Source organism: Castor canadensis, chromosome 16 (genome assembly GCF_047511655.1).
Source record: "Castor canadensis chromosome 16, mCasCan1.hap1v2, whole genome shotgun sequence".
In the NCBI taxonomy this organism is placed as follows: Eukaryota; Metazoa; Chordata; class Mammalia; order Rodentia; family Castoridae; genus Castor; species Castor canadensis.
Window position 1 is genome coordinate 71,254,886 of NC_133401.1, and position 27,105 is coordinate 71,281,990.

The following is a 27,105-nucleotide window of genomic DNA, read 5'->3' on the forward strand; positions in this document are numbered from 1 at the left end:
CAAAAATATACTTGGCCACCTGTTGGGATGTAGTTATTTCTTTACTAGAACACGTAATACTCAGGCAAAGGAAGTTTTATTTTCTAGAATCATTTGCATTACTGTGCAAGTATTTTGGGGTCCTACTCAGAAGTGAGTTTTGATAACATTAAAATATATTTTTTATCCACAAACAGAAGAAGTGAGACTCTTTTCTCAAACAATATATAAAAGTCAACTCAAAATTGATTAAAGACTTAAACCTAAGACCTGAAACCATGAAATTACTAGAAGAAAACAGAGAGGAATTACTCCATAACATTGGTCTTGGCAAGGCTCTTGCATATAACCCTAAAAGCATAAGAAACATTAACAAAAATAAATAAATATGATTGCCTCAAACCAAAAAGCACAACAAAGAAAACAATAAAGTGAAGTGACAACTCATGGACTGGGAGAAAATATTTGCAAACCATACATATGATAACAGACTAATATCAAAACACATAGGGAATTCAAACAACTCAATAGCAACAAAATAAATAACCTAATCAAAAATGGGCAAAAGAATCCAGACACAGTGGTGCACTCCTGAAGTCCCAGCTTCTCAGGAGGCTGAAGCTGGAGGATCACTTAAACACAAGAACTGGAGTCTAACTTGTGCAACATAGCAAGACACTGTATCAAACAAACAAAAAAACTTCAACAATGTATAAAAATTAGAATGAGATGGAATTCTAATTCAGTGGTAGAGTTTGTGCCGACCATGTGCGAGGCCCTGGGTTCAATCTCCAGCACCAATAAGATTGTAAGGATAGGGATAAAACTCAAAAGAACTAAATAGATACTTCTCAAAACAAATATAAATAGGCAACAGATATGAAAAGGCTGTTCATCATCACTAATCATCAGGAAAATGAAAATTAAAACCACTTTGAGATATACCTCACACCTGTTAGAATGGCTATTATCCAAAAAGATGAAAGATAAGTCTTGGCCAGGGTATGGAAAAAAGGGAACCCTTGTGTACTATTGGTAGGACTATTGAAAACACCATGGCAATTCCTCAGAAAATTATAAAATAGGATTACCAAATGATCCAACCATTCCACTCCCGGGTATATATCCAAAGAAATTGAATCCAGGTGTTTGTGGCTCACACCTGTAATCCTAGCTACTCAGGAAGCAGAAATCAGGAGGATCTTGTTTTAAAGCCAACCCTGAGCAAATAGTTTGAGAGCCCCTACCTATCTCAAAAAAAAATTCACAAAAAAGGGCTTGAGTAGTGGCTCAAGGTGAAAACTCTGAGTTCAAACCCCGGTACTGAAAAAAAGAAAGAAAGAAAAAGAAATTGAAAGAGAGGTTGGAGGACTGGCTCAAGGGCTAAAAGCACCTTCCTAGCAAGCATGAGGCCCTGAGTTCAAACCCCAGTGCCACTAAAAAAAAAAAAAAGTCCAAAGAAATTGAAAGAGACACCTGCAATACCATGTTCATTGCATCATTGGTTGCAGTAGCAAAGATGCGGAAGCAACATAATATGCACAAACAGATGAATAAAAAGGGTAGATATTATAAAGAGGGAAATTTTTGTTATTTGTGACAACATGGATAAACCTGGAAGACATCGAGCTAAGTGAAATATGTAGAATCTAAACCAGCTGAACTCATAGAAAGACACAGTGGAGACAGTGGTTACCAGATGCTGTGAAGAGGTGTTTGGGGAAAGGGGAGATTGATACAAAAGTTCAATTTGAAGAAATAAGCTTTACTAATCTCTCACACAGAATGATGACTATAATGAATAATAATGCATTGTATGCATTTTAAATGTATTCCTTGGCCATATGTAATCATTATTCCTGTAGGGTCATTTTTATGTGTTAAGTAAAAAAAGCAAACACATAGCTGATACAAAAAAATTACATTTTTTAATAGTCAATGGTTTCATCAGCCTATTTGAAATAATGGACAAGCCCAGCCAGTCATCAAGCTGAAATCTACACATTTTGGGAACTGTAAGAGCCATGCCAGAGGCCAGCCAGAGGCTCAACACTCACGGTAAGAACTCAAATTTCCTTCCAGTTAAATGCCCTAAGCCCTCTGGCAAGTTTCTGAAAACAGGACACTGTATATTTAGTTCTCCCCATTGTTCACATTTCCCATAGAGCTACCTGCCAAAACTGGGAAAAGTAAACACAGTACAGCTGGGCTCTATCCACCGTACAGTCAACACTTTCTGTGTCTGTGGATTCCATATATGTGGATTCAACTAAACAAGGATGGAAAATGGTCAAAAACATACTAAACATGTGGATTTTCTCCCTTTCAATCATTCCCTAAACAACACAGTGTAACAATTTACATGGCATTTCCATTGCATTAGGTATTCCAAGTAGTGTGGATGATATAAATTATGTAGGGAAATGTGTATTGGTTATATGACAGACTTTTACTGCAACTTCAACACAAAGGCAAAAAGGAAATGATGCAGTCACAATACCCCTGCATCCTCCCCATTCCTCACTTCACTCAGCTTTGGCTTAATTCCTAACTCCAATTCACCACAACCAAGTAGGCTTCATCCCAGGGATGCAGGGGTAGTTAAACATATGAAAATCAATAAATGTAATAAGCCACATTAACAGAAGCAAAGACAAAAACCACCAACACCAACACCAACACCATTTCATGATAAAAGCTCTAAGAAAACTAGGAATAGAAGGAAAGGACCTCAACATTATAAAAGCTATACGTGACAAACCTACAGCCAGCATTATACTTAATGGAGAAAAACTGAAACCATTCCCTCTAAAATCAGGAACTAGACAAAGATGCCCACTAGCTCCACTCCTATTCAACATAGTACTGGAATTCCTAGCCAGAGCAATAAGGCAAGAAGAAGGAATAAAAGGAATACAAATAGGTAAAGAAACTGTCAAAATATCCCTATTTGCAGATGATATGATACTATACCTTAAAGACCCAAAAAACTCTACTCAAAAGCTCCTAGACACCATCAATAGCTATAGCAAGGTAGCAGGATATAAAATCTACATAGAAAAGTCATTAGCATTTCTACGCACTAATAACAAACAAACTGAGAAAGAATATATGAAAACAATTCCACTTACAATAGCCTCAAAAAAAAGCAAATACCTAGGTGTAAACCTAACAAAGGATGTGAATGACCTCTACAAGGAAAACTATAAACTTCTGAAGAAAGAGATTGAGGAAGACTATAGACAGTGGAGAGATCTCCCATGCTCATGGATTGGTAGAATCAACATAGTAAAAATGTCTATACTCCCAAAAGTAATCTACATGTTTAATGCAATTCCCATCAAAATTCCAATGACATTCATTAAAGAGATTAAAAATCTATCATTAAATTTATATGGAAATACAAGCAACCATGAATAGCCAAGACAATACTCAGTCAAAAGAACAATGATGAAGGTATCACAATACCCAACTTCAAACTATATTACAAAGCAATAACAATAAAAACAGCATGGTACTGGCACAAAAACAGACTTGAAGACAAGTGGAACAGAATAGAGGACCCGGATGTGAAGCCAGACAACTATAACCAACTTGTCTTTGACAAAGGCACTAAAAATATAAGATGGAGAAAAGACAGCCTCTTCAACAAAAACTGCTGGGAAAACTGGTTAGCAGTCTGCAAAAAACTGAAACTAGATCCATGTATATCACCCTATACCAAGATTAACTCAAAATGGATCAAGGATCTTAATATCAGACCCCAAACTCTAGAGTTAATATAGTAAAGAGTAGGAAATACTCTGGAGTTAGTAGGTATAGGTAAGAACTTTCTCAACGAAACCCCAGCAGCACAGCAACTAAGAGATAGCATAGATAAATGGGACCTCATAAAACTAAAAAGCTTCTGTTCATCAAAAGAAATGGTCTCTAAACTGAAGAGAACACCCATAGAGTGCGAGAAAATATTTTCCAGCTATACATCAGACAAAGGACTGATAACCAGAATATATAGGGAACTTAAAAAACTAAATTCTTCCAAAACTAATGAACCAATAAAGAAATGGGCAAGTGAACTAAACAGAACTTTCTCAAAAGAAGAAATTCAAATGGCCAAAAAACACATGAAAAAATGCTCACCATCTCTAGCAATAAAGGAAATGCAAATTAAAACCACACTAAGATTCCACCTCACCCCTGTTAGAATAGCCATCATTAGCAACACCACTAACAACAGGTGTTGACGAGGATGCGGGGAAAAAGGAGCCCTTATACACTGCTGGTAGGAATATAAACTAGTACAACCACTCTGGAAAAAAATTTGGAGGCTTCTTAAAATTCTAAACATAGATCTACCCTATGATCCAGTAATACCACTCTTGGGGATATACCCAAAAGACTGTGATACAGGTTACTCCAGAGGCACCTGCACACCCATGTTTATTGCGGCACTATTCACAATAGCCAAGTTATGGAAACAGCCAAGATGCCCCACCACTGATGAATGGATTAAGAAAATGTGGTATCTATACACAATGGAATTTTATGCAGCCATGAAGAAGAACGAAATGTTATCATTCGCTGGTAAATGGATGGAATTGGAGAACATCATTCTGAGTGAAGTTAGCCTGGCCCAAAAGACCAAAAATCATATGTTCTCCCTCATATGCGGACATTAGATCAAGGGCAAACACAACAAGGTGATTTGACTTTGATCACATGACAAAGCAAGAGCACACAAGGAAGGTATGAGGATAGGTAAGACACCCAAAAAACTAGATAGCATTTGTTGCCCTCAACACAGAGAAACTAAAGCAGATACTTTAAAGCACCTGAGGCCAATAGGAGAGGGGGACCAGGAACTAGAGAAAAGGTTAGTTCGAGAAGAATTAACTTTAGAAGGTAACACACATGCACAGGAAAGCAATGTGAGTCAACTCCCTGTATAGCTATCCTTATCTCAACTAGCAAAAACCCTTGGTCCTTCCTATTATTGCTTATATTCTCTCTACAACAAAATTAGAGATAAGGGCAGAATAGTTTCTGCCTGATAGCAAGGGGTAAGGGGGGTCTATGGGGGGAAAGGGAGGGATAGGGAGAGAAATGACCCAAACATTGTATGCACATATGAATAAAATAAAAATTTTTTTAAAAATCCATAACTCCAGCTCCATTCTGCTTATACCAGGAAAACCTCATTCCTTATCTGGCAGGCAGCAAACTAAGGAAGGATGTGCCAAGTGGCTCCATATGGCATAAATGTGTGTGTGTGTGTGTGTGTGTGTGTGTGTGTATGATGATGGGGTTTGAACACAGAAATTCATGCTTGTAGCCCTTTTGCTTTGAATATTTTGGAGATAGGGTCTTGCTTTTTGTCCAGACTGGCCTTGAACCATGATTTTCCTGATCTAAGCTTCCTCAATAGCTAGGACTATAAGCATAAGCCACCAGGGCCTGGCTCCAGATGTTCTTTTGACCCATGGGAAACTCATGTGTGCACTGAGAGGGTGGTGGGCAGCTTTGCCCTAAGACCACTTTCCCCGGTTTTCTTCTTCTGTGGGAAGATCCAATGAGATGGCAGGTATCTCTTCTTGTAGGTATCACCCAAAGCTACATGTGATTCTTTTAGGGGTAACTTAGGGGCATGACAAGTACTCCTCTCCATGCAGGTCAGAGTTGCCTCTCACCATGATCATTCCACAGCCAAGGTCAGTGTCACCCATCTCCAGCTTCCTTCTCACCTCCCTTCCACTCCCAAAGGAAATGACCTCTTCTTTCAGATATTTATTTCAAACATTTATTTCTTTTATTTACACTTTATGGTCAATGCAAACAACAAAATAAAAATATTATGAAGAATCAAAGCAAAATTATGCAAATTCAAAGTAGATAGCTAACACAAAAATGTTCAAGTGTAAAAGTGGCTTGCTGTGCACACGGGCAGCATGTGTTTCAACAGGCTATCTCAAAGGATGGCAAACACTGGCCTTTTCTTTTGAAAACCGTGGCCACAGTTACTGAGATTCCTCAGCTTATCAGTGTGTGTTCACATAAGTCAAAATTTATTTCTAAAAAGGATTTTATTCACATTGATACTGTTGTAAATGATGCACTTTTTGGAATTAAGTTTCCTTTTAGGCTTATGGCCAATTTCTGATATCTAAAAACAGACTACTCCTAAAAGTGTTCCAAAGGTAACTATTCTGATTCTTTGAGGTTAAAAAGGATTTTCAAAAATAATTTTAAAAAATCACTGCAAACTTGATAATACTGGGACTCTGCCAGCTTTAACTCCAGGACAAGGTTCTCTCTAGTTTGGGTCGTACAGCCTCAGGCCAGGCCTTCCCAAGGATCTTTCACTGGCAACTCCAGCCCAGCTCCAGCAATGTTGTGTCTGGTAACTAGGCCTGCTTCCAAAGCTGTAGCCCCTGAATTCAGTTCCATGAGGCCAGGGATCAGGTGGCTCCCCACACTGGTGAGACTTGAGGGGCTCCTCCTCCAGCCAGCAGACCCATGTGTACTGGTTGCCATAGTCCACACCAAGCTGAGGAACTTTCACCTTCTTCTGCAGCAACAGTTCAAAGGTTTTGTAGACAAAGGTCCAAAACACTGCCATTGCAAGGGCTCTGTATCCAGCAAAGCTGTTGCCTCCATGGGTTGTTTTCCAAACCTTTCCTGGAGAGTGACCTTGGAGAACAGTTGGTCAGAGAGGGACCTCGTAGAGCACGAAAACTGGGAAATAGAGAAAAAGCAAGTGAGCTGGGCAAAACAGAGGTGCTGGCTAGAATCTTTGTTTGGCCTAATGCTGCTTTCAGAAGAGTGAACCATCTCTCCACAAGATGGAGCTATTACTAACCTGGGAGCTCACCTACCCTCATTGTAGGGCCAGGTGCTGAGCACATCTGACCACAATTTTAACTGTCACCCTTTTGCTGGACAAGTTGCTTTCAGCATGTCAGAGAGCATGAAACTAAACAAAGTCAAAGCAGAGGAAATGGGCCACCAAAGTCAAGTTAGTATTCTCGCAGCAGCCAGGGGAGGAATCCTTGAGCACAATAAAAAGGTAGCCTTGACTTCTGGCAACATAGAAACATTTATATTACTACCTCCTCCACCCCCCATGAAGTAGTTAGCAATAAATCTAACAAAATGTGCACAAGATCCATATGAAGAAATCTAAAACACTGCCCAACACCAAATGCTTACCGGGATGTGGAACAACAGGAACTCATTCATTGCTGGTTGGGAATGCAAAATGACAAGTGTACACTGAAGGAGAGTTTGGCAGTTTTTCACATAGCTAAACATATCTTCCCAGAGGAGCCAGCAAACACTCTGCTAGGTATTTGCTCAAATGAGTTGAACACTTGAAGCCACACAAAACCTGAATATGAATGCTTATAGTATAAGTGGTTAATCATGATTATAAACTTGATTGGATTGAGAAATGTCTAGGAGTTCAGTAGAGCACACCTCCAGGTGTGTCTGTGAGGCTGTTTCTAGAGAGGACTAAAGGAGAAGAGCCACCCTGAATGTGGGTGACACCATCCCATAGCTTGGTGGCCCAGATGGGGTTAAGGAAGAGGACCCACTAGCACCAGCACCAGCATTCTCCCTCTGCTTCCTGGCCACCATGATGTGAGCTGCTGTGCTTTACCAGATCCTCCCTCCATGATGGACTGAAGCCATGAGACAAAATAAATCCTTCCTCCCTTAAGTTGTTTTCTCAGGAGTTTTGTCACAGAGATGAAAAGTCTGACTAACACAATAACTGTATTCATAGTTGTCAATAACTGGAAGCAACCAAGATGTCTTTCAAACAAAGTATAGTACATCCATAAAATGGAATATTGCTCAGCAATAAAAGAAATGAGCTATCAGGCCATGAAAGAAATGGAGGAATCTTAGATACATATGACTAAGTGAAAGAAGCCAATCTGAAAGGCCATGCATGTACTGTATGATTCCAACTATGTGACACTCCAGAAAAGGCAAAAATATTAAGTCAGTAAAAAGTTGACTGAGGAGTTTGGGGGAAGAAAGGGAGGAATGAATAAATGGGACACAGTGCACTTTTGGGGCAGTAAAACTTTAAACTATGGACTTTGGTTAGTAGTGTTTTAGTATAACCTAGTGACTACAGTTAACAATGCACTGCATATGTAATTGCTGAGAATAGATTTTAAGTGTTCTTATCACAAAAATGTAGTGAGCATGTGAGTTAATATACAAGTTAATAATCCGTGCAGGAAATCAGGCCCTGGAATGCCCGCTTTCTGCAGAATCTGTTCTCCTAAGCCAGCAGCAGCTGCAGTGGCTCCTGGAAGCCCATGCCTCAGTGCAAATAGACCCCAGAGTCTCTGGTGCCTCATGGGCACTAGATGATTCAAGTTGGCCGGTCTTGCTTCCGACGGGCACCCTCAATTTACTACAGTACCAGGAGCCTATCACCACACAACCACGTGAACCCCAGGCTCCAGGCCTTGCTAATCTGCTGGCACCAGGAGGCTTCCCTCCCCACAGAGCATGGATGCCCAGCACCCTCCACTGACCCTGACAGCAAGAGACCTCACTGCCCCATAAAGAGCAAGAATGCCAGATTCCCCACAGAGAGAAGAAAAACTAAAACCTGCTACTCTGCAGGTGGCACCAGAAGCCCAGCACTTCACCTGCACCTCCCTGCAGGACAGTCATGTCCCTTCTGTCCAAGAGTTGTAATCCCAGCTTCTCCACTGAATGACAATATACTATACTGTTGGTGCTAGGATGCCTACTCTCCACAGTGCACAGAGATCCAGTGCTCCCCACTGCAACTGCAGGAGAGCCCCTGCACCTCCCATCAAAGAGGAGAAACTCCAGACCCTTCCCTGAGGAGAGAAAAGAGGCAATTGGCACCACAAGAACCCTGCAAGACGTAACATATCCAGCATACCCTTCTTCGAGGAACACTGCTGGAGCTCCAGAAGGAAAAAAGAATTCAAAACAGCAACTACAGGGGCACAAGAGATTAAAACCATAACCAAAAGCAACTCCAAATGCATAAATCTCAACACAGAATGAAATTGCAAGACAACCTCTCTCCATCAAAAGCCACTAAGGATCCAAACATCTGTGTAGAGGAAGAGCTATTAAATAAGGAATTCCAAAATAGCAAAAATAATTAACAGCCTCAAAGAAGAAACACAAAAATTTGTATATGACCTCAAAGAGAACTTGAATAAACAATTGAGCTCAACGAAAATACAAACAAACAGATGAATGAAATTAAGCAGACTATCCAGGACATGAAAGAGGACATCAATAAAGATATGGAAACCCTGAAAAAAAATCAATACAAAATAAACAACTCAATATCCCAAATAAATATCACAATCAAAAGCCTGGCAAACAGAGTGGAGCAAGCTGAAAATAGAATACTAGGAACTGAAGACAGAGTAGACCAAATAGTAAAAGATCATGAAAAAATGCTAAGAAAATATGAATGGAACATGAAAGACATCTGGGACACAATGAAAAGACCAAACCTACGAATCATGGAGGTAGAAGAAAGGAGATACAAACTAAAGGCATTGACAACTATCCAATAGAATAATACCATAAAACTTCCCTAACCTCAAGAAAGAGAGAGTCACCCAGGGGCAGGAAGCTAACAGAACACCAAACCATCAGGACCAAAAGAGGAACACCCCCAGACACACCATAATCAAAGCACTCAGCACACAGAACAAAGAAAGAATTCTGAAAACTGCAAAAGAGAAAAGACAGGTCACATATAAAGGCAAACCCATTAGAATAACTACAGATTTCTCAACTCAAACTCCAAATGCAAGAAGGTCATGCAAAGACATTATCCAGGCCCTAAAAGAACACAACTGTCAACCCAGACTTGTCTACCCCGAAAAACTATCCTTCCTAATTAAAGGAAAAACTAAAACCTTCCACAACAAGGAAAAACTAAAGGAATTTATGACAACAAGCCAGCACTACAGAAGATACTTAAAGGACTTTTACATATAGAAGAAGAAACTAGAGTGAGACCGGTAGATTTGATAAACAATAAACCCTTTTGAACAAGCAGACCAGTAAACAAGGAATAGGTAAAGCTAAACAACAGGGAAACAAAAATGACTGGAAAGAATAGGCACCTCTCAATACTAATACTGAATGTAAATGGCCTCAATGTCCCCAATCAAGAGAATAAAATAGCAAATTAGATTTAAAAATAAGACTCAACTATATGTTGCTTACAAGAGACTCAACTAACTGAAAAAAATGAACACTGGCTTAGAATCAAAGGGTGGAAAAAAGTTTTCCAAGCAAATGGACCCCATAAACAAGCAGGAGTAGCTATAATCATATCTGACAAAGTAGACTTCAGACTAAAATCAACCAGAAGAGACAATGAAGTTCACTTCATATTAATGAAAGGAACAATTCATCTAGAGGAACTACCAATCTTTAACATATATGCACCAAACACAGGTACACCCATCTATATTTAAAAAAAAAAACCCTAATGGCCCTAAGAGCACAGATAAACACTAACACATTGATAGTGGGAGACCTGAATACCCCACTGTCACCAATAGATAGATCATCCAGACAAAAGATAAACAAAGAAACTTCAGAGCTACTACACACATTAGACCAAATAGACATAGTTGACATCTACAGAGTATTTCACCCAACAACTAGGCATTACCCATTCTTTTCCACAGCACATGGAAATTTCTCCAAAATAGATCATATTTTAGGAAGCAAAGCAAGTCTCAACAAATTTAAGAAAATCAAAATAGCTCCCTGCATCATATCAGACCACAACAGAATAAAATTAGACCTCAACAATAAAAGAATTCCCAGAAAATACTCAAATACATGGAAACTGAAAAACACACTGCTAAAAAACCAATGGTTGACAGAACTCAAAAGGGAAGAATTTAAAATCCAATGAAAATGAAAACACAATGTACCAGAATCTGTGGGACACAGCAAAGGCCATTCTAAGGGGACAGTTTATAACTATAAGTGCCTACATTAAAAAACAGACCTCCAATATGGAAAGGTGACCGGGAAGTAGTAAAGAGGCCAGGTAGAGATGAATCGATTTGGGTTGTAATACACTTGTGCATGGAATCAATGCTAGGAATCTCTCTGTATAGCTATCCTTATCTCAACCAGCAATAACACTTTGTCTTTCTTATTATTGCTTATGTCTTCTCTTCAACAAAATTGGAGAAAAGGGCAGAACAGGTTCTGCCTGGAAGTGAGGGGGGTGGGAAAAAATGACCCAAATAATGTATGCACATATGAATATATGAATAAAGAAAAAAAACAAGTCACAGGAAAAAAACCTGAGACCTCTCAAATAAACACTCTAATAATGCACCTTAGCTCCTAGAAAAACAAGAACAAACCAAACCCAAAACCAGCAGATGGAGAGAAATAACAAAGATCAGGGGCAAGATTAATGAAATCAAAACCAAACTATACAAAGAATCCATGAAACAAAAAAGTTGGCTCTTTCAAAAGACTAACAAGATTGACAAACCTTTAGCAAACATGACAAAACGGAGGAGGGAAAAGACCCAAATTCATAAAATCAGAGATGAAAAAGGGAACATACCACAAACAGCAATGAAATCCAGATAATAATTAGAAAGTACTTTGAAAACTTATATTCAAGTAAACTGGAAAATCTACACAAAATGAATAAATTCCTAGATGCATGCAACTAATGAAAATTGAACCAAGAAGATATAAATCACCTAAATAGTCCTATTACATGCAATGAAACTGAAACAGTAATAAAGAGTATCCCTACAAAGAAGAGCCCAGGACCTGATGGATTCACAGCTGAATTTTACCAAACCTTTAAAGAAGAACTAGCACCAATGCTCCTAAAACATTTCCAGGAAATAGAAAGGGAAGGAACACTGCCTAACTCATTCTATGAAGCCAGCATTGTACTCATTCTGAAACCCAATAAAGACATAACCAGAAAAGAGAATTATAGACCAATATATTTAATGAATATAGATGCAAATATTCTCAATAAAATACTGGCAAACAGAATTCAACAACACATCAAAAAGATCATACACCATGACCAAGTTGGTTTCACTCCAGGGATGCAAGGATGGTTCAACATACATAAAACCATAAATGTAATATAGCACATAAACAGATGCAAGGACAAAAACCACATGATTCTTTCAATAGATACAGAAAACGCCTTTGACAAAATCCAACACCCTTTCATGATAAAAGCGCTGAAGAAACTAGGAATAGAAGGAACATCCCTCAACATAATAAAGGCTACATATGACAAACCTGGAGCCAACATCATACTAAATGGAGAATTACTGAAACTGTCCTTCTTAAAGTCAGGAAAAAGACAGGGCTGTCCACTTTCCCCACTCCTATTCAATATAGTTTTGGAATTCCTAGCCAAAGCAATAAGACAAGAGCAAGAAATAAAAGAGACTCAAATAGGGAAGGAAGAAGTCAAACGATCCCTATTTGCAGATGACATGATCTTATACCTAAGAGACCCCAAAAATTCTACCAGAAAACTACTAGAAATCATCAACACTTTCAGCAAAGAAGAAGGATACAAAATTAACATACAGAAATCAGTAGCTTTTCTATATACCAACAACACACAGACTGAGAAAGAAATCAGGGAAAAAATTCCATTTACAATAGCCTCAAAAACAGTAAAGTACCTAGGAATAAATTTAACAAAAGAAACCAAAGACCTTTTTAATGAAAACTATAAATCGCTGAGAGAGAAATCACAGAAGACATCAGAAAATGGGAAGAACTTCCATGCTCATGGATTGATAGAATCAACATTGTGAAAATAGAGACACTACCAAAAGGAATCTACATGTTCAACTCAGTTCCTACAAAATTCCAGTGACATTCTACACAAAAAAAGAAAAAAAATCATGAAATACATATGGAAACACAAAAGACCTTGAATAGTCAAAGCAATTCTAAACAAAAAGTCCAATGCTGGAGGCATTACAATACCCAACCTCAAACTATACTATAGAGCCATAATAATAAAACAGCATAGTATTGGCACAAAAACAGACAGGAAGACCAATGGATCAGAATAAAAGATCCAGACATAAGCCCATGCATCTATAGTCAGCTGATCTTCAACAAAGTAGCCCAAAACACACGGTGGAGAAAAGATAGCCTCTTCAACAAATGCTGCTGGGAAAAGTGGATATCCACAGGCAGAAGACTAAAACTAGATCCCTGTCTTTCACCTTTTACCAAAATCAATTCAAAGTGGATCAAAGGTCTTAATATAAGGCCTGAAACTTTGAAACAACTCCAAGAAGCAGTAGGAAATACACTAGAACAGATAGGTACAGGGAATGACTTCCTAGACAGAAGTCAAAAAGCTCAGCATCTAAGAGAAACAATGAACAACAAATGGGACTGCATTAAACTGAGAGCTTCTGCACAGTAAAGAAAATAATCACCAGACTCAAGAGACAGCCCTCAGAATGGAAGAAAACCTTTCCAGCTACTTATCTGACAAGGGCCTAATATTAAGAATCTACAGGAAACTCAAAAAACTCAGCTCCCAAAGAATCTTCTTCACCACTAAAACACTAAATGCTTGATGCTAAAATTTGCATCAAGCCCTGGGTTAAATCCCCAGCACTGACAACAAATGCAAAAAATAAAAAATAAAGAATGAACGGGACCCAGACTTCTACCTAGAATACAACGGTGGCAGGAACAATGAAAGGGAGAAAATGGAGAACCCAAATTCTTACCACTCTTGCCAAAACAAGGGTGCAAGAATACAGGGAGCCACCTGTGGTATTGGAGCCACCTGAAACATTTATGTCCATCTATTCTCTATAAATAAATATGATGGCTGAGTATACATGCTTGTAATCCCAGTACTTGGGAAGCAATCAGAAACTGTGAGTTCCAGGCCAGTCTGAACTACAGAGAGAGTCTGGGCCACATAGTGAGAACCTGTATCAAAAATTAAAATCTTGTGGGAGTGATGTAACCAATGTACAATATAAGCCTATTTGGAATTGTCACAATGAATCCACCCTGTACAATGAATATATCCTAATTTTTAAAAATAAATAAAAGGTACACTGTATACCATATGTATGTATGTAAATATAAAAAAATTAAAGATAAAATCTGTCAGCTCTCTATCTCAGTACCCAAGGGCAACCTCCGCCTGCTCCCTGCCACCTGCTGCCTCCCGGTAAGCCCTGTAGTACAGAAGGAGACCAGGGTGGGGCTCCTGCCTTCACCATGGGGCAATGGGTGTGGTGACTTGTGGTGGGCCAGGAGTGGCAGACAGAACTGTCCACAAGCCCCAGTAGAAATGGCCCCTTCCTAGACAGATTTATTTATGGGGACCACATGGAGATGAATGTATCAGATGGTTCACAGCACCATGGGAAAATCCAGAGGGTTCCTGAATTAAGATGAAGCAATACTTAGGCTGTTCTATAATGTATATGCTTCAAAAACATAGAGAAGTTATAGACATAACTTGGAAATGAGTTTCTTTAAATGGCATATAATTGTCTTGTAATTTTTAAAGTATTTAAAGTAACTTTTATGTATTGGTTGCTGAGCCATTTGTGCATTTTAGTAGAAAAAAATGAAACAATACCTAACAAGTTAAATATTGTTTCTTATTTTATCCCTCCTAAAATCTTGTGAAGTTTTAATATTAAGCTCCATGATGTTGACTTAGATTAAAATCAACTTAACTGAGAACCAAGGAAATTACATTTATCTTGGGGCTAATTAGGATTACAATCCAAGAAAAAGATTCAAGCAGTCTTAAAAATGTACTCTGAGGTTTTGCAAAATGGCAGCTACATTTATAGTTTTAAGCCACAGAGTTTTGGAAATTATATCACTTGCTAGTCAAGAATCAGGACTGGGTTTTGTAACGAAGTATTGGGCACAGTCTCAGTCTGAGTAGTTGGGGGGAAGATCCGAGGAGGTTAACAATATTTCAAAACTCAGCTCACACCAGGGCAGGCATGTCTGCAGCCTAGTTAAAAGTTCCCTTAGACATGATTTAGGTCTGCTGAACAAGGAACCACTTGGGATAGAAACATAACTCAGTGGTAGAGCTGTCTAAAATGCAGGAGGCTGTAGGTTTTATCCCCAGCATCCCCTTGCCAAGCAACAACAAAATACAGGCCTCCCTATCCTACACCATCTTAAGTGCCCCAAGCCAATGCTACTCCATTTTGATTTTATTTTTCTCTTGATAATGGTAACATAGAAATCTTGCTGATTTGAACTTCAAATTGTATCTAGAACCTGTTTGCTCTGGCCACTTTATTTACATCCAAAAACAGTGTCATCATCTCACCTAAATTCCTACAGAAACCTTTCTAACCCACCCCACCCAGCAGCCCAGGCAGATCTATATTAAACAGGTTAGATCATACCCCCACCCTGTTCAAAACCTTAACTCCTCATACAGGCTAGTGAGGCTCTAGGTGATATGGACATGGTTCCCCTTAGCCATCTCTATTTCACTTTCTCTCTCTGAGTCTCCCCACTCTAGAACTCAGGTTCAGCTTTTGTTCAGCTATTCTTTCTGTCTGGAACACTGTATATCCTGGGCCAGACTCTAAACTCCCTAAGGGAGATTCCAAGATGGTGGCTAGAGGGAGGAAGCAGAAAGTGAGCCTCCTATAGAGAAATCTTGGAGAGACACTGCAGACACACTTTGCAGGCATAATCACTGTGAAGAGGCATAATCACTGTGAAGAGGCATAACTTTGACCCCTCCACACCTCCAGTTGGTACAGAGAATCTCCACTTCACATTAAATGGAGAAACAAGGAGGGCCCCTGGGCCACCAGTCGCCAGTGCCCAGATGGCTTGGGAAGACGCAGACCAGGTGAGCTTCATGGTACCGCGGTACTCCCACAGACAAGCCTGGGCCAGAGCAGCATAGCCCCCTGGACAGACTGACCTCCACCCAGGGAAACAAGAGAAACTGACTAATAAGAAATAAGAACAATAAAGATACGCGGGAAAGAGGGTGGGGCGCACTGAGCGCCAAAGATTAGGGGAAGGGAATCCATCCCGGGACTGTAAATAAACAAGCCGGGTGGGCCGGAGAGGCTCTGGCGGGAGCAGGGGCACTCACCCAGCAACCAGGAGCGGGAAAGCTTGTGAGAGTGGCGGTGGGAGGAAAACTCCACAGGAGAGGGGGGAAGACCCACCTCCAACATGAACTGCAAATAAATATGCAGGCCTGAGAACGCGGGTGCAGTGTCAACTTTCCCACTCTTGGAAAGGGGATAGTTTGTAGCAGAGGCTCACAAGAAAACTCTGAGTAAACAATACCTGCAGGGCCAGGTGAGTGCTAAGCTCACCCCAGAGATCTGCATAAATAACACCTCCAGCAACAGCAGGCTGACAGCAGCGGGCAGGCAAGCCACAGCTGCAGATACCATTCTCAGAACTGTCTCCAGACTCTTTTTTTTCTTTTTCTCCCTACCCTTGATGAGAGAACAACCGAAATACACCTGCATGCCGAAAAACTTACTGAAACTGTATTGCATTTGAACTTGGAACACTTGGTGGGGTTTTGTATGTGTTTGTGTGTGTGTGTGTGTGTGTGTGTGTGTGTGTGTGTAGTTTTGTTCTACTTTATGCATCCCCTTTGATGAGACAACTACAGAACAACATCTGAGGCACCATCTCCAGGATTGGAGACTGAGACGGACACCCAAATTATTAAGACTGAAATTTCATTGCATTTGAACTTGGAGGTTTTTTGGGTTTTTTTTTTTCAATTTTTCTATTTTTCATCTTATTTTAATTCATTTTTATATAAGGTATTTCTTTCATTTACTTATTTTTTATTTTTATTCTTACCTTTTTTTTATTTTTGATTTTCAATCCTCTGTCTCTCTAATGTCTGTTCAGCTTACTGTTGATTAGTACACTAAAGCTCCCTGTTTATACCTTTGAAATCTTCTTGTCTGATACCTTGTTCTGTTTTCTTCTTCTTGTCTGAGTATTTGTTTTCCCCCCTTTCTTTAACTTCTTCCTTTCCATCTCTGCTCACCCTTCCATTCTAAATATTACCATTGTTATTATTACAAGATAGAAAATACTTAATTGCACACAGTACAGGGACAGTAACAACACCAAAGACAATGACAGAAAGACAGAAAAACCAGGGAAACTAGTTTCCCCACAGCAAAAAATTAGTACAGGAACCAGAGGGGAATGAGGAAAACAGATACTCAGATCCAGACTCCAACAAAATGAAGATAAACTATGCCAAAGGACCCAATGAAGCCCACAAGAATAATTTAAAAGAAGACATACTACAGGTACACAATGAGAATTTTATAGAGATGATACTGGATAGGGTCAACCAAAATGCACAGGAGACACTCAAGAAATCGTATGTTCTCCCTCATATGTGGACATTAGATCACGGGCAAACACAACAATGGGATTGGGCTTTGAACACATGGTAGAAGCGAGAGCACACAAGGGAGGGGTGAGGATAGGTAAGACACCTAAAAAATTAGCTAGCATTTGTTGCCCTTAGCACAGAGAAACTAAAGTAGATACATTAAAAGCAACTGAGGCCAATAGGAAAAGGGGAGCAGGAACTAGAGAAAAGGTTAGATCAAAAAGAATTAACCTAGAAGTTAACACCCATGCACAGGAAATCAATGTGAGTCAATGCCCTGTATAGCTATCCTTATCTCAAAAAGCAATAACACTTGTTTCTTCCTATTATTGCTTATAATCTCTCTACAACAAAATTAGAAATAAGGGCAAAATAGTTTCTGCTGGGTATTGAGGGGGTGGGGGGGCAAGGGAGGGGGCGCAGTGGGTGGTAAGGGAGGGGGTGGGGCAGGAGGGAGAAATGACCCAAGCCTTTTATGTACATATGAATAATAAAAGAAAAAAAAAGAAATTCCAAGACAACAAAAATAGAGAATTTGAAAAAGCAAAAGAAGAAATAAAGGAAGCCATGGAAGCACTGTATAAAGGAAGCCATGGAAGCACTGTATAAACACAAAGTGAAACAGAGAACATGATGAATAAATGGATAAATGAACTCAGGACAAAAATAGACAACATTAAAGAGGAAACCACCCAGGATATGGAAAACCTCAGAAAAAAGAACGAAACAGAACTGTAAAAAAAAACGGAAGGCCAATCCAGCAGAATAGAACAAACAGAAGACAGAATCTCAGAACTTGAAGATGAAATGGTAATTAAAGGAAAAACTGAAGAACTATTAATTAAACAACTCAAGACCTGTGAAAAGAAAATGCAAGAACTCACTGACTCCATCAAAAGACCAAACTTGAGAATCATGGGCATCAAAGAAGGAGAAGAGGTGCAAGCGAAGGGAATGCATAATATATTGAACAAAATAATAACAGAAAATTTCCCAAATCTAGAGAAAGATATTCCCATACAGATGCAAGAGGCCTCCAGGACACCAAACAGACCAGATCAAAATAGAACTACTCCAGGACATATCATCATTAAAACAACAAGTTCAGACTAAGGAAAGAATATTGAAGGCTGTAAGAGAGAAAAAACAAGTAACATACAAAGGTAAACCCATCAAAATCACAGCAGACTTCTCAACAGAAATAATAAAAGCAAGAAGAGCATGGGGTGAGATCTTCCGGGCACTGAATGAAAAGAACTTTAACCCCAGGATACTCTACCCAGCAAAACTATCATTCAAAATAGATGGAGCAATAAAAGTCTTCCATGATAAGCAGAAACTAAAACAATATGTGACCACAAAGCCACCACTACAAAAGATTCTGCAAGGGATCCTGCACACAGAAAGTGAAACCCAACTTAACCATGAAAAGACAGGCAGCACCAAACCACAGGAAAAGAAAAAGCAAGACAGTAGAGAGTAACCTCAACTTAGGAACACACAATCAAACCTTCAAACAACTAAGACAACTAAATGACAGGAATCACCACATACCTATCAGTACTAACACTTAATGTTAACGGACTTAATTCACCCATCAAAAGGCACCACAAGACGAAATGGATTAAAAAGGAAGATCCAACAATTTGTTGCTTACAGGAGCTCCATCTCACCGACAGAAATAAGCATATGCTTAGGATGAAAGGCTGGAAGAAGATTTAGCAAGCCAATGGCCCCCAAAAACAGGCAAGAGTAGCAACACTTATCTCTGACAAAGTAGACTTCAAACCTACATTGATCAAACAAGATAAAGAAGGACATTCCATACTAATAAAAGGGGAAATAGACCAAAAGGAAATAATAATCATCAATCTGTATGCACCCAATGTCAATGCGCCCAATTTCATCAAACATACCCTGAAAGACCTAAAAGCATATATAAACACCAACACAGTGGTTGTGGGAGACTTTAACACCCCATTATCATCAATAGATAGGTTATCAAGCAAAAACTCAATAAAGAAATCCAAGATCTAAAATATGCAATAGATCAAATGGACCTACTTGATGTCTACAGAACATTTCATCCAACTTCTACACAATACACATTCTTCTCAGCAGCCCATGGAACCTTCTCCAAAATAGATCATATCCTAGGGCACAAAGCAAGCCTCAGTAAGTATAAGAAAATAGAAATTATACCGTGCATACTATATGATCACAATGCAGTAAAAGTAGAACTCAACAACAAAAGTAAAGACAAAAAACATGCAAACAGCTGGAATCTAAATAACTCATTACTTACTGAAGAGTGAATCATCAATGAAATAAAAGTGGAAATTAAAAAGTTCCTGGAAGTCAATGAAAATGAAAACACAACCTACTGGAACCTATGGGACAAAACTAAGGCAGTCTTGAGAGGAAAGTTTATAGCCATGAGTGCATATATTAAAAAGAATGAAAGATCCCAAATCAGTGACCTAATGATACATCTCAAACTCCTAGAAAAACAAGAACAAGCAAATCCCAAAACAAATAGAAGGAGAGAAATAATAAAAATATGAGCTGAAATCAATGAAAAACAAACCAAAAAAACCATACAAAGAATTAATGAAACAAAAAGTTGGTTCTTTGAAAAAATAAACAAGATCGATAGACCCTTGGCAAACCCAACTAAAATGAGGAGAGAAAAAAACCCAAATTAGTAGAATTAGGAATGCAAAAGGGGAGATAACAACAAACACCATGGAAGTCCAGGAAATCATCAGAGACTACTTTGAGAACCTATATTCAAATAAATTTGAAAATCTAAAAGAAATGGACAGATTTCTAGATACATGTGATCATCCAAAACTGAACCAAGAGGATATTAATCACCTGAATAGATCTATAACACAAAATGAAATTGAAGCAGCAATCAAGAATCTCCCCAAAAAGAAAAGTCCAGAACCTGATGGATTCTCTGCTGAATTCTATCAGACCTTTAAAGAAGAACTGATGCCAACCCTCCTTAAACTGTTCCACAAAACAGAAAGGGAAGGAAAACTGCCAAACACATTTTATGAAGCCAGTATTACACTTATCCCAAAACCAGGCAAAGACACCTCCAAAAAGGAGAACTATAGGCCAATCTCCTTAATGAACATTGATGCAAAAATCCTCAACAAAATAATGGCAAACCGAATTCAACAACACATCAAAAAGATTATTCACCACAACCAAGCAGGCTTCATCCCAGGGATGCAGGGGTGGTTCAGCATACGAAAATCAATAAATGTAAAAAACCACATTAACAGAAGCAAAGACAAAAGCCACTTGATCATCTCAATAGATACAGAAAAAGCCTTTGATAAGATCCAACACCATTTCATGATAAAAGCTCTAAGAAAACTAGGAATAGAAGGAAAGTATCTCAACATTATAAAAGCTATATATGACAAACCTACAGCCAGCATTATACCTAATGGAGAAAAACTGAAACCATTCCCTCTAAAATCAGGAACCAGACAAGGATGCCCACTATCTCCACTCCTATTCAACATTGTACTGGAATTCCTAGCCAGAGCAATTAGGCCAGAAGAAGGAATAAAAGGAATAGAGATAGGTAAAGAAACTGTCACTATATCCCTATTTGCAGACCACAAGATCCTATACCTTAAAGACCCAAAAAACTCTACTCAGAAGCTTCTAGACATCATCAATAGTTATAGCAAGGTAGCAGGATATAAAATCAACATAGAAAAATCATTAGCATTTCTATACACTAACAATGAGCAAACGGAAAAAGAATGTATGAAAACAATTCCATTTACAATACCTTAAAAAAAATCAAATCCTTAGGTGTTAACCTAACAAAAGATGTGAAAGACCTCTACAAGGAAAACTATACACTTCTGAAGAAAGAGATTGAGGAAGACTATAGAAAGTGGAGAGATCTCCCATGCTCATGGATTGGTAGAATCAACATAGTAAAAATGTCGATACTCCCAAAAGTAATCTACATGTTTAATGCAATTCCCATCAAAAGTCCAATCACATTCATTAAAGAGATTGAAAAATCTACTGTGAAATTTATATGGATACACAAGAGGCCACGAATAGCCAAGGCAATACTCAGTCAAAAGAACAATGCAGGAGGTATCACAATACCTGACTTCAAACTATATTACAAAGCAATAACAATAAAGACAGCATGGTACTGGCACAAAAACAGACATGAAGACCAGTGGAACAGAATAGAGGATCCAGATATGAAGCCAGACAACTATAACCAACTTGTCTTTGACAAAGGAGCTAAAAATATAAAATGGAAAAATAGCAGCCTCTTCAACAAAAACTGCTGGGAAAACTGGTTAGCAGTCTGCAAAAAACTGAAACTAGATCCATGTATATCACCCTATACCAAGATTAACTCAAAATGGATCAAGGATCTTAATATCAGACCACAAACTCTAGAGTTAATATAGTAAAGAGTAGGAAATACTCTGGAGTTAGTAGGTATAGGTAAGAACTTTCTCAATGAAACCCCAGCAGCACAGCAACTAAGAGATAGCATAGATAAATGGGACCTCATAAAACTAAAAAGCTTCTGTTCATCAAAAGAAATGGTCTCTAAACTGAAGAGAACACCCACAGAGTGGGAGAAAATATTTGCCAATTATACATCAGACAAAGGACTGATAACCAGAATATATAGGGAACTTAAAAAACTAAATTCTTCCAAAACTAATGAGCCAATAAAGAAATGGGCAAGTGAACTAAACAGAACTTTCTCAAAAGAAGAAATTCAAATGGCCAAAAAACACATGAAAAAATGCTCACCATCTCTAGCAATAAAGGAAATGCAAATTAAAACCACACTAAGATTCCACCTCACCCCTGTTAAAATAGCCGTCATTAGCAACACCAACAACAACAGGTGTTGGCGAGGATGCGGGGAAAAAGGAACCCTCTTACACTGTTGGTGGGAATGTAAACTAGTACAACCACTCTGGAAAAAAATTTGGAGGCTACTTAAAAAACTAAACATTGATCTACCATTTGATCCAGTAATACCACTCTTGGGAATATATCCAAAAGACTGTGACACAGGTTACTCCAGAGGCACCTGCACACCCATGTTTATTGCAGCACTATTCCCAATAGCCAAGTTATGGAAATAGCCAAGATGCCCCAGCACTGATGAATGGATTAAGAAAATGTGGTATCTATACACAATGGAATTTTATGCAGCCATGAAGAAGAACGAAATGTTATCATTCGCTGGTAAATGGATGGAATTGGAGAACATCATTCTGAGTGAGGTTAGCCTGGCCCAAAAGACCAAAAATCTTATGTTCTCCCTCATATGTGGACATTAGATCAAGGGCAAACACAACAATGGGATTGGACCTTGAGCACATGATAAAAGCAATAGCATACAAAGGAGGGGTGAGGATAGGTAAGACACCTAAAAAATTAGCTAGCATTTGTTGCCCTTAACACAGAGAAACTAAAGCAGATACCTTAAAAGCAACTGAGGCCAATAGGTAAAGGGGACCAGGAACTAGAGAAAAGGTGAGATCAAAAAGAATTAACCTAGAAGGCAACACACACATACAGGAAATTAATGTGAGTCAACTCCCTGTACAGCTATTCTTATCTCAACCAGCAAAAACCCTTGTTCCTTCCTATTATTGCTTATACTCTCTCTACAACAAAATTAGAGATAAGGGCAAAATAGTTTCTGCTGGGTATTGAGGGGGTGGTGGGGAGAGGGAGGGTGCGGAGTGGTTGGTAAGGGAGGGGGTGAGGGTAGGGGGGAGAAATGACCCAAGCCTTGTATGCACATATGAATAATAAAAAAAATAAAATAAAAGGGATTGTCAAAGTGAAAAAAATAAAATAAACTCCCTAGGTCTGGACCATGTTCTCTCCTTCCCCATTGTGTGCATCCCCTCATATCTGGTATCCCACAGACTCTCAATAGATAAATGCAGGACTCTTGTGTGATGGAGTGATTGAGTGGAGAATTTTGGCCCAGTGTGTTTAAGGAAATCTTTAGAACAAAAGATTAATTCCCAGGCTACACATGGTAGCACACCCCTATAGACCCAGCACTCTGAAGGCTGATGCAGAAGGATTATTAGTTCTCAGCCAGCCTAGGCTACATAATGAGAACCTATCTCAAAAAAAAAAAAAAAGAAAGAAAGAAAGAAAAAAGAAAAAAAATTAGGGATTATTTCCCAAGCCCTCCAGAATTCCTGAGACAGGAAACTTGATCAAAACCAGCTCCTGCAGTGGTCTCCTCACACCTCACTTCTGTTCCAACCTCAGGGTCAATAATAAAGAAGTCATCTGGGGGCTGGGTGTACCTTTGTGGTAGAAGGTACATTTAACATGTACAAGGTCCTGGGTTCAACCCCAGTACCACCCTCTCCAAAAAAGCAATCTGGCTTTAAACATTATTATTATTATTATTATTACTTGGTTTGGGGGTTTTTTTGAAACAGATCTCCCTGTGTCACCCAGGCTGAGCAGAAGCTCACCACTCTACTGCCTCAGACTCCTGTGCTGGGATTGTAGCCATGCCCCCCCATGCCCAATTGCCCCTAAACTTTCTTAATTTCATGGACGGAGTCTTTGAATCCTTTGTACTTCCCTTGACCTAAACTCTGGCTATTCCAGATTAGTACATTCTGTGGTGATTGTTTCACAATGTGTACATCACTTTGGATATCTTAAACTTATACAATTGTCAACTATACCTCCAGAAAGCTTCAAATAAACAAATAAATATCATCTGGCTATTTTGAAATTTTACACACGTTGATATTTGTGTTTAAGGCACAAGCCCAGCCTGGGAGTGTAGTTCATGGGTAGAGCACTTGCCTAGCACATATGAGGCCCTGGATTTGATCCCAAACACAGCAAAAAAAAAGAAACAAAGAAAGAAAGAAAAAGATAATAACAAATAAAAATAAGGTACAAGGCCAGACATGGTGACACGTGCCTTGCCTGTAATCCTGAAATAGGGACTATCCCAAGGGGATAAATAAACTCTGGGCCCTTAGCCTGTTACACATTAAAAACATGGTATGTTTTGTTTTGTTTTCATCCTTGTACTTTTTCAACAGTTTTGTCATAAAATCCTGGATTACCAAAGGCCAGAGCAATGCATTGTTAGCTGATGCAAGCTTCCACACAGATAATACCTCTAATAGATGAATTCTTATAACAGGTGCCTATGTCTTGTAATAGGGGCTTAAAAGTTGCTTTTGCTGAGGAGCACTGACTCCTTACTTGGGCCCAGGAACTAACTAAAGGCAGAAAACAGATTATTGCAAAGCTCTTTTCCATAGAAATGGAAGGAATAAATTGACAGTGGGGAAAATGTAACTAGGACCACAAAAGAAAAGAAAAAAAAAACTTTTTGTATAGCCAGCTTGCATGCTGGCCAGTTTACTGGACTTGGACATGTTGATTAAGTTAACATTCTCTCCCTCTTTGTTTACAAGCTGGAGAATCCAGGATTAAGTCCCTTTGCTCTTCAATTAGACCAGGCAGGTCTCTCCCTCTGATCTCTTACTGACCACCCGAGCAGTAAACCTGCCAGCCAAGATGTACAGCTTCAGAGAAGTGGTACCAGACGTCTGGAGAATCAAAGCCAACGGCCATCTGGACACACACTCAAGCTGAGCCCCCGAACCCTCTATTCAAAGCTGGCCATTTTCTCATTTCTCTCAGAAGTGGGAGGACAGAGCTTTGAGAGGTTGACTCTCTCTGTCCTCTGCTTCATCTGACGAATAACAAACTTTATTTCCTTTTCCTCAAAACCCTGCTCTCATTATTGGTAAATGATAAACTGGCACTGAGACCAGGGACCAATTTTTTGGTAATAGTACCTTTGCAAAAACTTTAAAAGATGTTTTGTTGAAAACACTGACTTTTTCAAGATCTAATAGATATCTGATTGCATTGTTCTTATATAATAATCTAGATTTTCTACTTACCAGCAATCACAACATATTTGGACAGCCAGCCAAATCAGGGACTCTTAAAACATAAGTGGTTTAACACTGTATTTCAGATTAAACATAATCTCTCTCTCTCTGTCTCTGTCTCTGCTTTCTTTTTAATTGCAAATATCTGCAAATTGTTCACATCTTACCCTGGGACCAAACAAACCTCTCCCCACTCACTGATTGTTGGTGATGGAGAACTGCTCAGGATTTACCCCTCCAGCAGGTTACTGCAACCTAACACTTTTGTAACTGAAAGTCCTCTCTCTGCTTCCATCTCACACCTGGCCCTTGATGGCTCTTTGCAATTTTTTTTCCCTAACCTTTAATAAACTTTTATCATCACCATCACTATGTCTACGTGCCTGGATGCATCCATGTAGGATATAAGAATCTGGGCACCAGTGGCTCTCATCTGCAATCCTGGCTACTCAGGAGGCAGAGATCAGGAGGATCACTGTTGAAAGCCAGCCTGGGCAAACAGTTCACAAGACACTTATCTCAAAAATACCCATCACAAAAAAGAACTGGTGGAGTAGCTCAACTTGTACTTCAAGACTTGGTACCACAAAAATAAATAAATAAATAAATAAAAGACATTTATTTATACAAAATAACAATACCACCTTTAACACAGAAGTTCCTGGACTGAACTGACCATCTGTTAGCCAACCAAATATAAGGCCAAGGTAGTTGCACACAAGAAGGCAAATATCTTTTGAAAACATTACCATGACGAACAAACTATTACCAAATTTCATCCCCCTGCCAGGAAAACGCAATAAAAGCTTGCTGTTCTCTTTTCTTCAGCAACCAGCAGCCTGATTCTCCCTTGATCACTGCTGTCTCCCTTTGATTCCAATTGAAGTAAGACAGCTAAATAAAGCTTTGCCTGCCTTGTTCATAATATGTGTCTTGGTCTCATTCCCACTGTTTCCATGCCACACAATCCCACTAAACAGTATCAGTATCAGCTATTAGAAAGGATCCCTTGAGCCCAGGGCTAGTCTGGGCCATTTGGTGGTACTCCATCTTTTTTTTTGTTGTTGTTTGTTTTTTGTGGGACTGGGGTTTGAACTCAGGGCTTTGTTCTTACAAAAGAACAGCTTGCCAAGCATGCACTCTACAACTTCCAGTCCATTTTGCCCAAATTATTTTCAAAAAGACTTCTCTCCAACTATTTACCCATCTGGCCTCTAACTGTGATCCTCCCAAAATCAGCATTCCAAGTAGTGGCATGGGCCACTGATGCCCAGAGGGTGCAACAACTTTTAAAAGGAAAAAAAAAAGTACAATTGTGAGAAGACATAGATACTTGGATACACAGTAATTCGTGAACGTCAAGAAATATCAGATTTAACTTTACCAATGTTTACACATGAATAGTCAAGTCTATAGAGGATTAATCTTGCCCAAGGTCACACAGCTTCTATATATTTTGACCTACGTGCACCACCTTAGTATGTAAATAGAATCTGAATTGGTTCCCACTCTTGGCTCAATTTTAACAGGTAATGCAGAAGAAAGGATTTGCCTATCAGATCTACAGAGAATGTAAACAAGGTGTCTTCAGTTTCTTAAATTTACAATGGCTTCTGTTCCTCAAAATGATGGTGCTCAGACTGAGGAAGATTCATTATGAAGTTAATCAAGTACTATCCA

At 39.0% G+C, this 27,105-nt stretch overlaps 1 long non-coding RNA gene across 1 annotated transcript in view; it reads right to left on the minus strand.

Annotated features, from left to right (window-relative positions):
* Positions 1-27,105, minus strand: part of LOC141417974 (uncharacterized) — a 253,122-nt gene that overhangs the window by 202,302 nt on the left and 23,715 nt on the right. The gene's annotated exons all lie outside the window — the stretch shown is intronic.